The sequence below is a fragment of the Bos grunniens genome, chromosome 6 (genome assembly GCF_055505025.1).
Source record: "Bos grunniens cultivar Pamir isolate PY7600 chromosome 6, Bosgru_T2T1.0, whole genome shotgun sequence".
In the NCBI taxonomy this organism is placed as follows: Eukaryota; Metazoa; Chordata; class Mammalia; order Artiodactyla; family Bovidae; genus Bos; species Bos grunniens.
In genome coordinates, this window is record NC_141170.1 from 64,570,639 (window position 1) to 64,583,166 (window position 12,528).

Sequence of the window (12,528 nt, forward strand, 5' to 3'; positions counted from 1 at the left end):
GTGCAAAATGAAAAGTTCTATTACATTAGCTCTTAATTCTAACTTCACAAAATGGAGACCTTGCACTGGGGTATCTTACATGTCTGTTTCATCAGTTCTCAGTTGAATAAGCCTCAGATCTTCCCTTGTAGCTCAGCTGGTAAAGAATCTGCCTGCAATGCAGAAGCCCCAGTTCTATCCCTGGGTCAGGAAGATCCTCTGGAGAAAGGAACAGTTACCCACTCCAGTATTCTTGCCTGGAGAATTCCATGGACAGAGAAGCTGGGCAGGCAACAGTCTACGGGGTTGCAAAGAGTCAGACATGATTGAGAGACTTCCACTTTTCTGGTAGATGAAAAAAAAATGTTAAATTTTAGTTTAAAAATATTGAAAGTGTGATTGCTAAGAAATCTGGTTGAAAATCTTGGTTGTATTTGTTTAGCTTTATTCCTTTTAGTAAATTATCTTCAGATCATTTTATCTTTTTCTTTTACAAATTCTTCTTATATTTGTTTACATGACACAGAAGCATTAGGGCCATAAGCAACCATAAACAACCCAAATTTATTTTCTCAAGGTTTTTGAGACAGGAGGGGAAATACAAGGTGTCGGGGGGTTAGGTTTCTTAGGAGGTCTTTCTCCGTGGCTTGCAGATGGCTGCTTCCTGACTATCTTCTTATGGCCTTTGTCCAGTGCATGTCCTCACTGGGAGGAAAGGGGGTGGTGCTCGAATGAGGAAGACTCAGACTCTAAATCAGCCTCCCAAGAGACACCTTATCCTCTTCTCACTGTCCTGAAGCATTTAGGTTGTCAGAACTTTCCTGAATATTCCTCAATCTAGCAGTCCCAGCCCCAAGCAAATCCCCAGGGAACCTAGAGAAGTAGCATGCTCTTCTCACTGAGAATCCTTGTATCCTTTTGCTTAAAAGACCAGAGGGAAGACAAGTATTCTGAGCTTTTAAAAGTCTCTCAAGGAAAAACTTCCTTATGCTCCTCCAACATACACACATACAAAAAAAAAAAAAACTATTAAAGTCATGAACTTCTCCTGTGGAACACTTCTCAAAAATGTATTTATCTAAGGGGCATCTGCACTTAGTTTCAAACTCAAAAACAATAATAGCAATAATGATGACATTAAAATTACTCAGTGTTGCAGAAAAGATATGAAGAAGTCTTTATATTATTTAAATTAAACAAGCGGCGTCTTAAACCAAAAAAGCTTCACTCTTCCTTCTCTGATACCCCTGACCAGGGGGGATGCTGTGCCCCCTTCAAAATGACAGAGACCCTTTGCAGAAGAGGCTGTGCTCTCGAAAGTCATCCTCAAATTGGAAACACCTCATCTTGCTGGAGTCTAATGGGAGACAGGAGAGGAGGTGAAGGGGAGAGGGATCCAGACTTGGCAGGGGATTCTTCCCCCTTCTGCTTGCCTCCCCTGAGACCCTTGCTGCATTTTGCCACCTTTGGGTGGACAAGCTAGGCTGAAGGTGGTGGCAGGGACTGTCATTCTCTTCTCACCTTATAAATACACCACTCTTGTTGACACCAATCTTGGATTAAGGCCTCACCCTTATGACCTGTGTTAATTTTACTTATATATTTAGAGATATGGTCTCATTGAGGGTTTGGTCAGTTTAATTGCTCAGTCGTGTCTGACTCTTGTGACCCACATGAGCTGTAGCCTACCAGGCTCCTCTGTCCATGGGATTCTCCAGCAAGAATACTGGAATGAGTTGCCATTTCCTTCTCCAGGGGATTTCCCCAACCCAGAAATCAAACATGGGTCTCCTGCATTGCAGCCAGATTCTTTACTGACTGAGCTACAAGGGAAGCCCATGATAAGGGTTGGGGGACATTATTCATTCCATAACAGGCAATCATTAGTTAAGCTTTATCCATGCTTAAAAGAATGTCTCTATCAGCAGAGACTCATGCTTACTCTATATATAGGTCTTCCAGTCTGTATCCCCAACCACATTCTTAGCTTGTGAATTCTATTCTTTTAATCCCCAAAGCAAGACTGAGTGCACAGAAATGTTACTGGAATTCTGTTGTAACTGACTTCCCTGGAAGTAAATATATTCTACTCTTCCTAAACTCCCAAAGTATGTTTTATGGATTTATTTGATTTATCTAATTTAATTTTGCAATATATAGAGTCCATGGGATAGCAAGGAGATAAAAGCAATCAATCTTAAGGGAAACTAACTCTGAATACTCATTGGAATGACTGATGCTGAAGTTAAAGCTCCAGCATTTTGGTCACCTGATGCGAACAGCCTACTCACTGGAAAAGTCCCTGATGCTGGGAAAGATTGAGGGCAGAAGGAGAAGAGGACATCAGATGATGAAATGGCTTGATAGCATCACTGATATAATGGACATGAACTTGGGCAACTCTGGGAGATGGTGAGAGACAGAGAGGCTTGGCATGCTGGAGTCTATGGTGTTGCAAAAGTGCAAAAGTGGACATGATTGGGCAACTAAACAACAACAACATGGTTGGTTTCGTTGCTGAAAAATCTTTTCAGCCCTAACAGTGGGCTTTATGCACACAAATCTAGTTTGATTTATATTTTATATGTACTTTTATCAGGAACAAAATTTGAGCATTCAGTGAATAAATGGTTGATCCAGTTTAGTGATCAAATACATTTATCTAATATAAATATAGAGTTTTAGAATAACAACATTAGCATGTAGATTCTGCTAACTCTTTTCCCTTGTATTAGAATCATTGACAGTTTAGGTAATAATTTATTTTAAACAAAGACCTCTGTTCTCTAGTCTGATAATTTTAATTCCAGCCTTTCAAATTAGGTAGTCCTACTGTTTTATTTCAATTTATAGGTAGATACAATGGAAGTAACTGAACTAGTTAACAACTCCTCGTGAGTTCTTTTTTCTCAACTGACTCCCTAACAAAATCTACTTCTCAGTGAGTCATAGATACTTGATTTGTCCATCCTCAGATTAAGTCTTCAGAGCTGGCTTTCTCATCAGTTGTGCCTTTCTCATCAGTTATATGCCTCCACCGACATGATACTGTAGCAGTAGAAACAAGCCTGATCCTGAGAATATGCTTGTTATTCTCCACATTTTTGATGATCAGACTTACACAACCTTGGAACATAAGGAGATTCAGAACAGATCTCCCCAAGATGTGTTACTTGGGCATGTGGATTATTTTCAGATAAAGGCAAATATGAGATGTTTAGATAGCATCACTGACTCAATGGATGTGAATTTAGGCAAATTCTGTGAGATACTGAAAGACAGGAAAACCTGGCGTGGTGCAGTCTAATGGAGCTGCAAAGAGTAGGACACAACTTAGAGACTGAGCAACAACTAATGGATTTTTTTGACCACTGTGGGCTCAAAAGAAACAACTGCCTCTTTTCTAATTACCTAAAAAAATTTAAATTGGGCATATTTCCCAGAAAAAGAGTTACTATCTCAGATAAATTTTACCTAAGTGGCTTCATCTACATGGCAGGATACATCATGATCTTCCAAAGTTAGAATCTTCCTGTGAATGACTCTCCTGTCTCCTTGGAAACCCCGAACCCATATTCAATTCCTTAGCTCAGGGTGGCATATATACTTCATTTTACCTCTTTGTCTTTGAACCTCTCAGGTATGTAAGGTCTCTGGCCTGCTCATATATTTGAGGAGCTTGTAAATATAAAGTTAATTTTGATTTTTCTCCTGTTACTTGTCTCAGTTCAGTTCAGTTCAGTCACTCAGGCATGTCCGACTCTTTGAGACCCCATGGACTGCAGCACGCCAGGCCTCCCTGTCCATCACCGACTCCTAGAGTTTACTCAAACTCATGTTCATTGAGTCGGTGATGCCGTCAAACCATCTAATCCTTTGCTGTCCCCTTCTCCTCATGCCTTCAATCTTTCCCAGCATCTTCAATCTTTCCCTTTTCAAATGAGTCAACTCTTCACATCAGGTGGCCAAAGTATTGGAGTTTCAGCTTCAAAATCAGTCCTTCCAATGAATATTCAGGATTGATTTCCATTAGGATAGACTGGTTGGATCTCATTTCAGTTTAATTTCTTTGATGGTTAGTGTTCTTTAGCAAAAGCTAGGATAATTTACTTATTGAGTTATTTGACAACAAAATCTTGAGAGAAGTAAGGATTGTTGAAGTAATAAGTGTTGAAGTAAGAAGGAGTGTTGGACACACTGATCATGGTTAACCACAGAAAAAGTGTTCTATAGCCACTGGCAGATGACTCAAAATTTAAATTTTCCTATTCTTAACATGGAATTTTATTTTTATCAGCTTATTACTGTGTTTGTGTCATCAACTTTAAAAAGTCCAAATGGTAGCATTAAAATTTTTCTTTATATACTTGAGTATCATTTTATTTAACTAATTATACAAGAATTTTGAAATTTGGAGCTAATGATAATTTTTGTCAAAGCTTATATAAAGTGTGGTTTTGAAAAATTACTTTATTATATGTAAAACACATTATTATTATAATTGTGTAATCTCAAGCTTGTTGTCTGCCTACCTCTTGTTTAAAACAATTGTTAGAGGGTACTCTTAACAAAAAATATCGACTTTAAATATCTATACTCTCATGTTATATATGTTGTTAGTCAATCAGTCATGTCTGACATTTGTGGCCCAATGGACTATAGCCCACCAGGCTCCTCTATTGATGGGATTCTCCAGGTAACAATACTGGAGTGGGTTGCCATTCCTTTCTTCAGGGGATCTTCCTGACCCTGAGATCAAACTTGGGTCTCCTGCATTGAAGGCAGATTCTCTACCATCTGAAGTATCAGGAAAGCCCAAATATTTATACATCAGAGCACTAAAAAATATATTTAAAATATGGTGGAACAATTATTGAAAAATTATAATGGTAGAATTTATTTTGAAATATAATTGTAAAATACAAAGGAAAATGTAACTATATACTTGTGAACTTTTAAAATATTTATTAAAGTGCATGTATTACATGTATAACATATATAAATTTTAGGAACACATATAAATCATGAAGTTTTATAGCTAAATTGCTATTCACTTAACTCTGAACAAAAGGGTTAAAGAGTACATTTATTTCTTCCATGATATAGGATAGCACATGACTTGAAGAAACTAAATTGAATAAAGCATAAACTCTAGTCTCTAAGAATTCATAGACAGTAGGAATGAAAACTATAGTTAATCTTTGTATCATATTTTTGGCTTTTATTAAGGACTTAAGTAAGAAATGACCAAATGAAAGCTATTTATGATTTTCTGAAAATCTCTATTGTGAATTTTATCAATGTTTTAGCTCTATATACTGTATGAAAATTTGTACCTATTATCAAGAAAACTGTCCTTTTTCTAATTATATTACCTTTTCCCTTTTATTTTATAATTAAACCTATACCTTATTTCCATTTATCCTGTGATTTCAAGGGATTAAAAAAGTAATTACAATAGTCAATCTATAAATGAATCAGCATATTTATCCATGTTAATGTATCATTATATTTCTTGAATTCCCCTAGCTCAGTATTTTAGACTACTAGATTTTTTTTCATAGAATTAAATTTTAAAAAAATTATATAAGATAGCTCAGTCAGACACATAAGCATCTATATCATCTTCACATATAAGATAATTTGGCTAGGATCAAAAGAAACAAAAATTAGAGATTATTAGAGAACAGTGAAACATAGTCATATATCTGTATTTATTGAGCACACACAATGTGGCAGGTGCATAGTGTACTATGGCATAATTCTTTACTTCTCTGAGTTATTGGCAAAATGAGAGAGAAAGAAAAATGGATTAAAAATTAATTTGTTGGCATAGCATACCTATTTCAAAATAGGCTGTGAAAATCCTCCCTCAGGGGTTGCTGTTTCAGCTGTCTTGTGAATGTCAGTAAGAAGTATCTTGATGAGGATGATGTTAAGATTGGGATTTCCAAAGTAAAGAATCATGGGAAAGAAATGGTAAACCAGAAGTATTTCAGAATGCTTGGACCACCAGTAAGTAGTGTTTGAAGGAAGGGCAGTACCCAAAGAAATTAAAATATTTAAATAGTGAATTGTCTGCCTATATAGAAGGTAAAGATTAATATTACATTGAAAAAAAACAAAGATGGCATTCAATAATAAAAAGCTCTACCTGCTGGACTTGACTTTCAAACTACTTTAAAAAGTACCAATTTCAGGGAAAATCTGAAGTACAGCAAGAAGATAATGTATTGTTATAAAATGTTTACATAAAATATTCAAGTAAAAAGATATCTCAGTAGTATGTTTGGAAAATGACAGATCAACCAGAATTCTCAGGAGCTGAAATGAACACCTAGACACCAATTTCTGTTATCTCCTGGAAGAAGTCCATAAATAAAACACAAAGAGAAAAATCATTGAACTAAGGTGTGGGGTGGGGTGTCTGGAACCAGTTCATGATAATCATGAGGTAATAGGGCACCAAGAGGAGATGGAAGTGAATATCGGCAGAGAGAAGGAAGCTATTGTGTGAATAAGCCAGAAAGATATCTCTCAGAAATGAAATCATTTTGACCAGCTTTGAAACTGGTAATGAACCTCATTTGAAGGCCAAACCCTTGTTAGTGAGTAAGCCATGTAAAAACAAATCCTATTCAAACATGTTTTTGCTGTAAGAATCTGCCAGATGGAAACTACTAGATGATTGGGGAAACAGAGAGTCTTGTATATATGCTGGTCATTTTTAATTTAACTTTGGCCTTTCTGTGCCTTGTGCTGTCTGACTCCGCATTTCCGGTTTACTATTTCAAATACACTCATATTTTCCTGGAGGTTTAAGACTCAAAGTCTTCTACATAACCAGTTTAATTTTCTAAATGAATAGGATTCATAACCAGAAAAATCCACATGCCATTGACAGTAGTGTGCGTTAGTAGCTCAGTCATGTCTGACTCTTTGCGACCCCCTATAGCCCGCCAAGCTCCTCTGTCCATGGGATTTCCCAGGTGAGAATACTGGAGTGGGTTGGCATTTCCTCCTCCAGGGGATCTTTCTGATCCAGAGATGGAACCTTATACTCCTGCGTTGCAGACAGATTCTTTACCTCTGAGCCACCAGAGAAGCCCTGCGCTGTGCTGTGCTAAGTCACTTCATTTGTGTCGGACTCTTTGCAGCCCCATGGACAATCGCCCACCATGCTCCTGTCCATGGAATTCTTCAGGCAAGAGTACTGAAGTGGGTTGTCATTTCTTTCTCTGGGGGATATTCATGACCCAGGGATCAAACCTGTGTCTCCTTCATTGGCAGGTGGATTCTGGGTGGTTTCTTTACCACTGAGTCAGTAGGAAAGCATCTATATATATCTATATCATCTTTCTTTATCCTGAGAGAGAGATTTTAAGGTATTGGCTCACAGGATTATGGAGGTTTGATAAATCCAGAATCTACAGTATAGACTATTAGGTTGTATAGCCAGGAAGAATTGCAGTTAGTCTGAAGGCAATTTGCCAATTGATTGGATGCAGCTCACCCATGTTATGGAAGACAATCTACTTTAATCAAAGTCCACCAATTAAATGCTCCTCTCAAAACAAAATATCAAAAAACCTTCACAGAAATACCCAGAATAATATATGACCAAATAATCTGGACATTGTGGCCTAGCCACATCAACATATCAAAATAAACATCACAGCCTATTTCTCTTATCTGTGAGATTACCAAATTATTAGTATTTGCTTCATAAAACTATTTGGAAAATGAACTGTGACAGTTTATGGCACATGCTTAGCAAAATGCTTAGCAGATAGTAAGTATTTGAATATAATGTTGATGATGAAGATATGCACCAGTTCTCCCAGAACAGCTTCTTTTGAAAGCAGTTGATGTACAAAGGTGAAAAACATATTGTAGAAGCTGTAGTCCCCTGCTGCAAGTCATTATGCCAGTCCTTAGTCCTACAGATTAAAAAGTATATCTACATTTTTCCCAGGATTTTATACAGTAACTTCCTGTGATGTTATGCTGCTCTATCAGCCTCTATAAACTAGTCCCTTAGTAATCTCAACAATATTTATAATACATTATTTCTTAAAGTGTTTTATCAATAGGCATTACATATTTTATATCCTTTCATATATCTAATGTATCTCCTAATAATAGGAATAATTATTTTAATAATAATAACAACATAAAGGGCAAAACTTCAATTGAACATTAAATGTCCAACATCATTCAACATTACAAGGAAAATAATAAACTAAATATATTACAAAAAATACATAAAACTGTCACTATCATATATGACTGAGTATAGGCAGATTCACTCAAAACTAAGAAGAAAAAACAAAGAGAATTCAACAGTATTAGTATATTAGACCATTTTAGAATTCTAACCTTTGTTGAGAGGAACCAATGTTTTAAATGGAATGATAATCTGAGTGATTAAATTGCAAAAGGTAATACACATAGGAGAAAGCTAATTTTTAAGTCTAGAAAATTGATTCCAGAAACAAGCATAGAGGAGTAAACTGATATCAATATTGAAGACTGAGGCTTTGAAATGAAAATCCATGCAGAATCTTTTTCAAACATGGTGATTGATTTAACATGTAGAAGTTTATGCTTTGTACCAATTTTACCTGTCTGGTGATGGCCTGCAAGTCTTCCATAGCAATATTCCAAATTCAGTTATGCAGAACACAGGTTCACCAAATATATTCTCAAAATTATTTTTGAATAAAATGTTTGAGAACCCTACTTCTTGAAAAATCCAAAATTATATTAACATATTAATACTTCTAAGCAAGTTTGCCTAGAGAAAGTTAACTAACTTTGATTAATCATTACTTACTAAATTTCTGCTTCTGGACTTTTTTCCCTCAAGTAGCACCCATGAACATTCCAAAGATTAGACTATTTTTAAAAACTTTGAGAAGAACAATGTATGCAGTCGATAAGAATATATGATTCAAAGTCAGATAAACAGGATTCGAATCATGACCATGTCAGTTTCTACTTTTATGATTTTGGATAAATCTTAATATTTCTAAATCAAACCTGAAACTAGCACAAGACTAAATTAACTATATTCCAATACAAAATAATTTTTTTAAATTCCTGTTTTTCAAATAAGGTCAACAATAAATGCCTTATAGTCATTATAAATGACTAAGTAATGCAATGCCATTTAGTGACAGTCTAGGAAACCCAACTGGAGAAGGCAATGGCACCCCACTGCAGTACTCTTGCCTGGAAAATCCCATGGATGGAGGAGCCTGGTGGGCTGCAGTCCATGGGGTCGCTGAGAGTTGGACACTACTGAGCGACTTCACTTTCACTTTTCACTTTCATGCATTGGAGAAGGAAATGGCAACCCACTCCAGTTTTCTTGCCTGGAGAATCCCAGGGGCAGGAGAGCCTGGTGGGCTGATGACTATAGGGTCACACAGAGTCGGACATGACTGAAGTGACAGCAGCAGCAGGAAACCCAACATAATGTAGTTATTATTGACAATGATGATGCTAACTGATCAATGTCCTTAAATAATGTAGCTTTACTTCATAATGTGTTTTGCATAGTTTTCATCATTTAGTGTCATAGAAGTCTTCAAAACAAGTCATATTTGACAATAATATACCTTTAATTGTATTATTATTATAATTAGTATTAATATAATATTACATCATCATCATTACTGGTTAATTAAGACTTCCATATATGTTATCAACTTTGCCTATTTTAGGAAATGATTTCTTGGAAATATACAAATTTATTAGTAAAGAACTTACAAACATTTTCTGATAATACTTTAAATTTTTTCTTCATATGTGTTAATAGTATGTAATTTCCATATCTGGGCTTCCCTTGTGGCTCAGTTGGTAAAGAATCTGCCTGTAATGTGGGAGACCTGGGTTAGATTTCTGGGTTGGGAAGATGCCCTGGTGAAGGGAATGGCTATCCACTTCAATTTTCTGGCCTGGAGAGTTCCTTGGACTGTATAGTCCATGGCGTTGCAAAGAGTCAGACATGACTGACTTTCACTTTATTTCCATATCTAATTTATAATTTGGCCTACTTGTCATTTTCTTTTATTTAACTGTTTTAATTTGTTTGGTTTGAATTTATTGACTATGCAAAAGCCTTTGACTGTGTGGATCGCAATAAACTGTGGAAAAATCTGAAAGAGATGGGAATACCAGACCACCTGACCCGCATCCTGAGAAACCTGTATGCAGGTCAGGAAGCAACAGTTAGAACTGGACATGGAACAACAGACTGGTTCCAAACAGGAAAAGGAGTACATCAAGGCTGTATATTGTCACCCTGCTTATTTAATTTATATGCAGAGTACATCATAACCTGGACTGGAGGAAGCACAAGGTGGAATCAAGATTGCCAGAGAAATACCAATAACCTCAGATATGCAGATGACACCACCCTTATGGCAGAAAGTGAAGAAGAACTAAAGAGCCTCTTGATGAAAGTGAAAGAGGAGAGGGGAAAAGTTGGCTGAAAGCTCAACATTCAGAAAACGAAGATCATGGCATCCGGTCCCATCACTTCATGGCAAATAGATGGGGAAACAGTGGAAACAGTGTCATACTTTATTTTTGGGGCTCCAAAATCACTGCAGATGGTGATTGTAGCCATGGAATTAAAAGACGCTTATTCCTTGGAAGGAAAGTTATGACCAACCTAGACAGCACATTAAAAAACAGAGACATTACTTTGCCAACAAAGGTCCATTTAGTCAAGGCTATGGTTTTTCCAGTAGTCATGTATGGATGTGACAGTTGGACTATAAAGAAAGCTGAGTGCTGAAGAATTGATGCTGAACTGTGGTGTTGGAGAAGACTCTTGAGAGTCCCTTGGCCTGCAAGGAGATCCAACCAGTCCATCCTAAAGGAGATCAGTCCTGAGTGTTCATTGAAAGGACTGATACTGAAGATGAAATTCCAATACTTTGGCCACCCAATGTGGAGAGCTGACTCATTTGAAAAGACCCTGATGCTGGGAAAGATTGAGGGCTGGAGGAGAAGGGGATGACAGAGGATGAGATGGTTGGATGGCATCACCAACACAATGGACATGAGTTTGAGTAAACCCTGGGAGTTGGTGATGGACAGGGAGGCCTGGCGTGCTGCGATTCATGGGGTTGCAGAGAGTCAGACACGACTGAGTGAATGAACTGAACTGAACTGATTAAATTCTTAGTCTTTATTATTCATTGTATCCATTTTCCTTAAGAGATGTTGTATATTTTTTCTAAATATTAATATTGCCTTTACAAAGTTATTTGTATTCTATACTATTTTTATTCAAAATAAGTAAGTCTTTCATATTTTTCATATATCCAGATGTAGTTATCACAGTGGCCTAGTTCTAGCCAGTTAGTTAGTTAGTAAACATATCTTTAGTTATCAGAAGTGACACAAAGTAAGGAAATTAACATGGACTTGACCATAACATTATACTTAATACCACAGTAACATTTTCCATATGCCCCTATTCCTCAGTACATGATTTAGTCATTAAATGTGTGAAGCATGATATTTATTATATACTACTGAAAAAAAAAATAGATTCTGAGAAGTCATTTTATCTGAACATAATTTCTTATGATGTAATCCCCCAAAACAAAAAATCCAACAGGGAATTGGGAAAAGGACAGGAATAAAAGAAGAACAAAAAATAGGCAATGCAAGCAAAGTCCCTCAGAGGGTAATTTTGTCCTGATCCCAGAGTTCCCTCTGGGATATTGGTAGATGACACCCAGAATCAAGAGGAGTGTTTATACCACCTCAACCGGGCAGTCATTAAGACCTGTATGGTGGGAACAGGAGTGTAGTCATAAATTCCCAGGATATTCTGGCTCTCTGTGAATGGCTAATGGTGTTTTGGCAGCCTCAAGCAGACCTCCAACAAAGAAACAGATGGTGGCTAATGGGAGTGAAAGCTTGGGCACTAGTGTGCGCTAAAACTGTAAAGGGAGATACAGCAGAGCACTAACAGAGAATGCTATATAGATTCAGGTAATTTCTTACAATGATCTCAGTAGTTATTTCAGGATATACTGATGATTTTTGTTTATCCAAGTTTAACTTTATATCTAAATTTTAAGAATAACTGTGAATTGTTTTTTTCCTAAATAAAGATTATTTGCTAAGAAAAAAAAATATATTCTAAATGCTCTCCATCCTGAATTATGAGCCTACTTTACCATGAAATTCAGTCTATGAATTATTATAAGTTATCCAATTTAATATCTACCACTAAACATTATGATCACAGAAATAGAATAAAATGCAAAGTGAACTTTTATAGCATTTGTCTTTTGACATATTGTAGAGATGTTTCTTCCAGAGTACTTTGATTTGTGAAAGTTGAATCTCTAAAAGCATCTCTTCTAGAATCTCTAAAAACTTTATTCATTAAAATTCTCTATGGCCAATACGTCTGAAGTGGTACTGTTTTGATTCTATGCTAAGAACTAGCAAAAAACTAGTACTACCACCCCCAAAATACATATATGAAACAAAAGTTCCCTTCACTCAACTGTATAA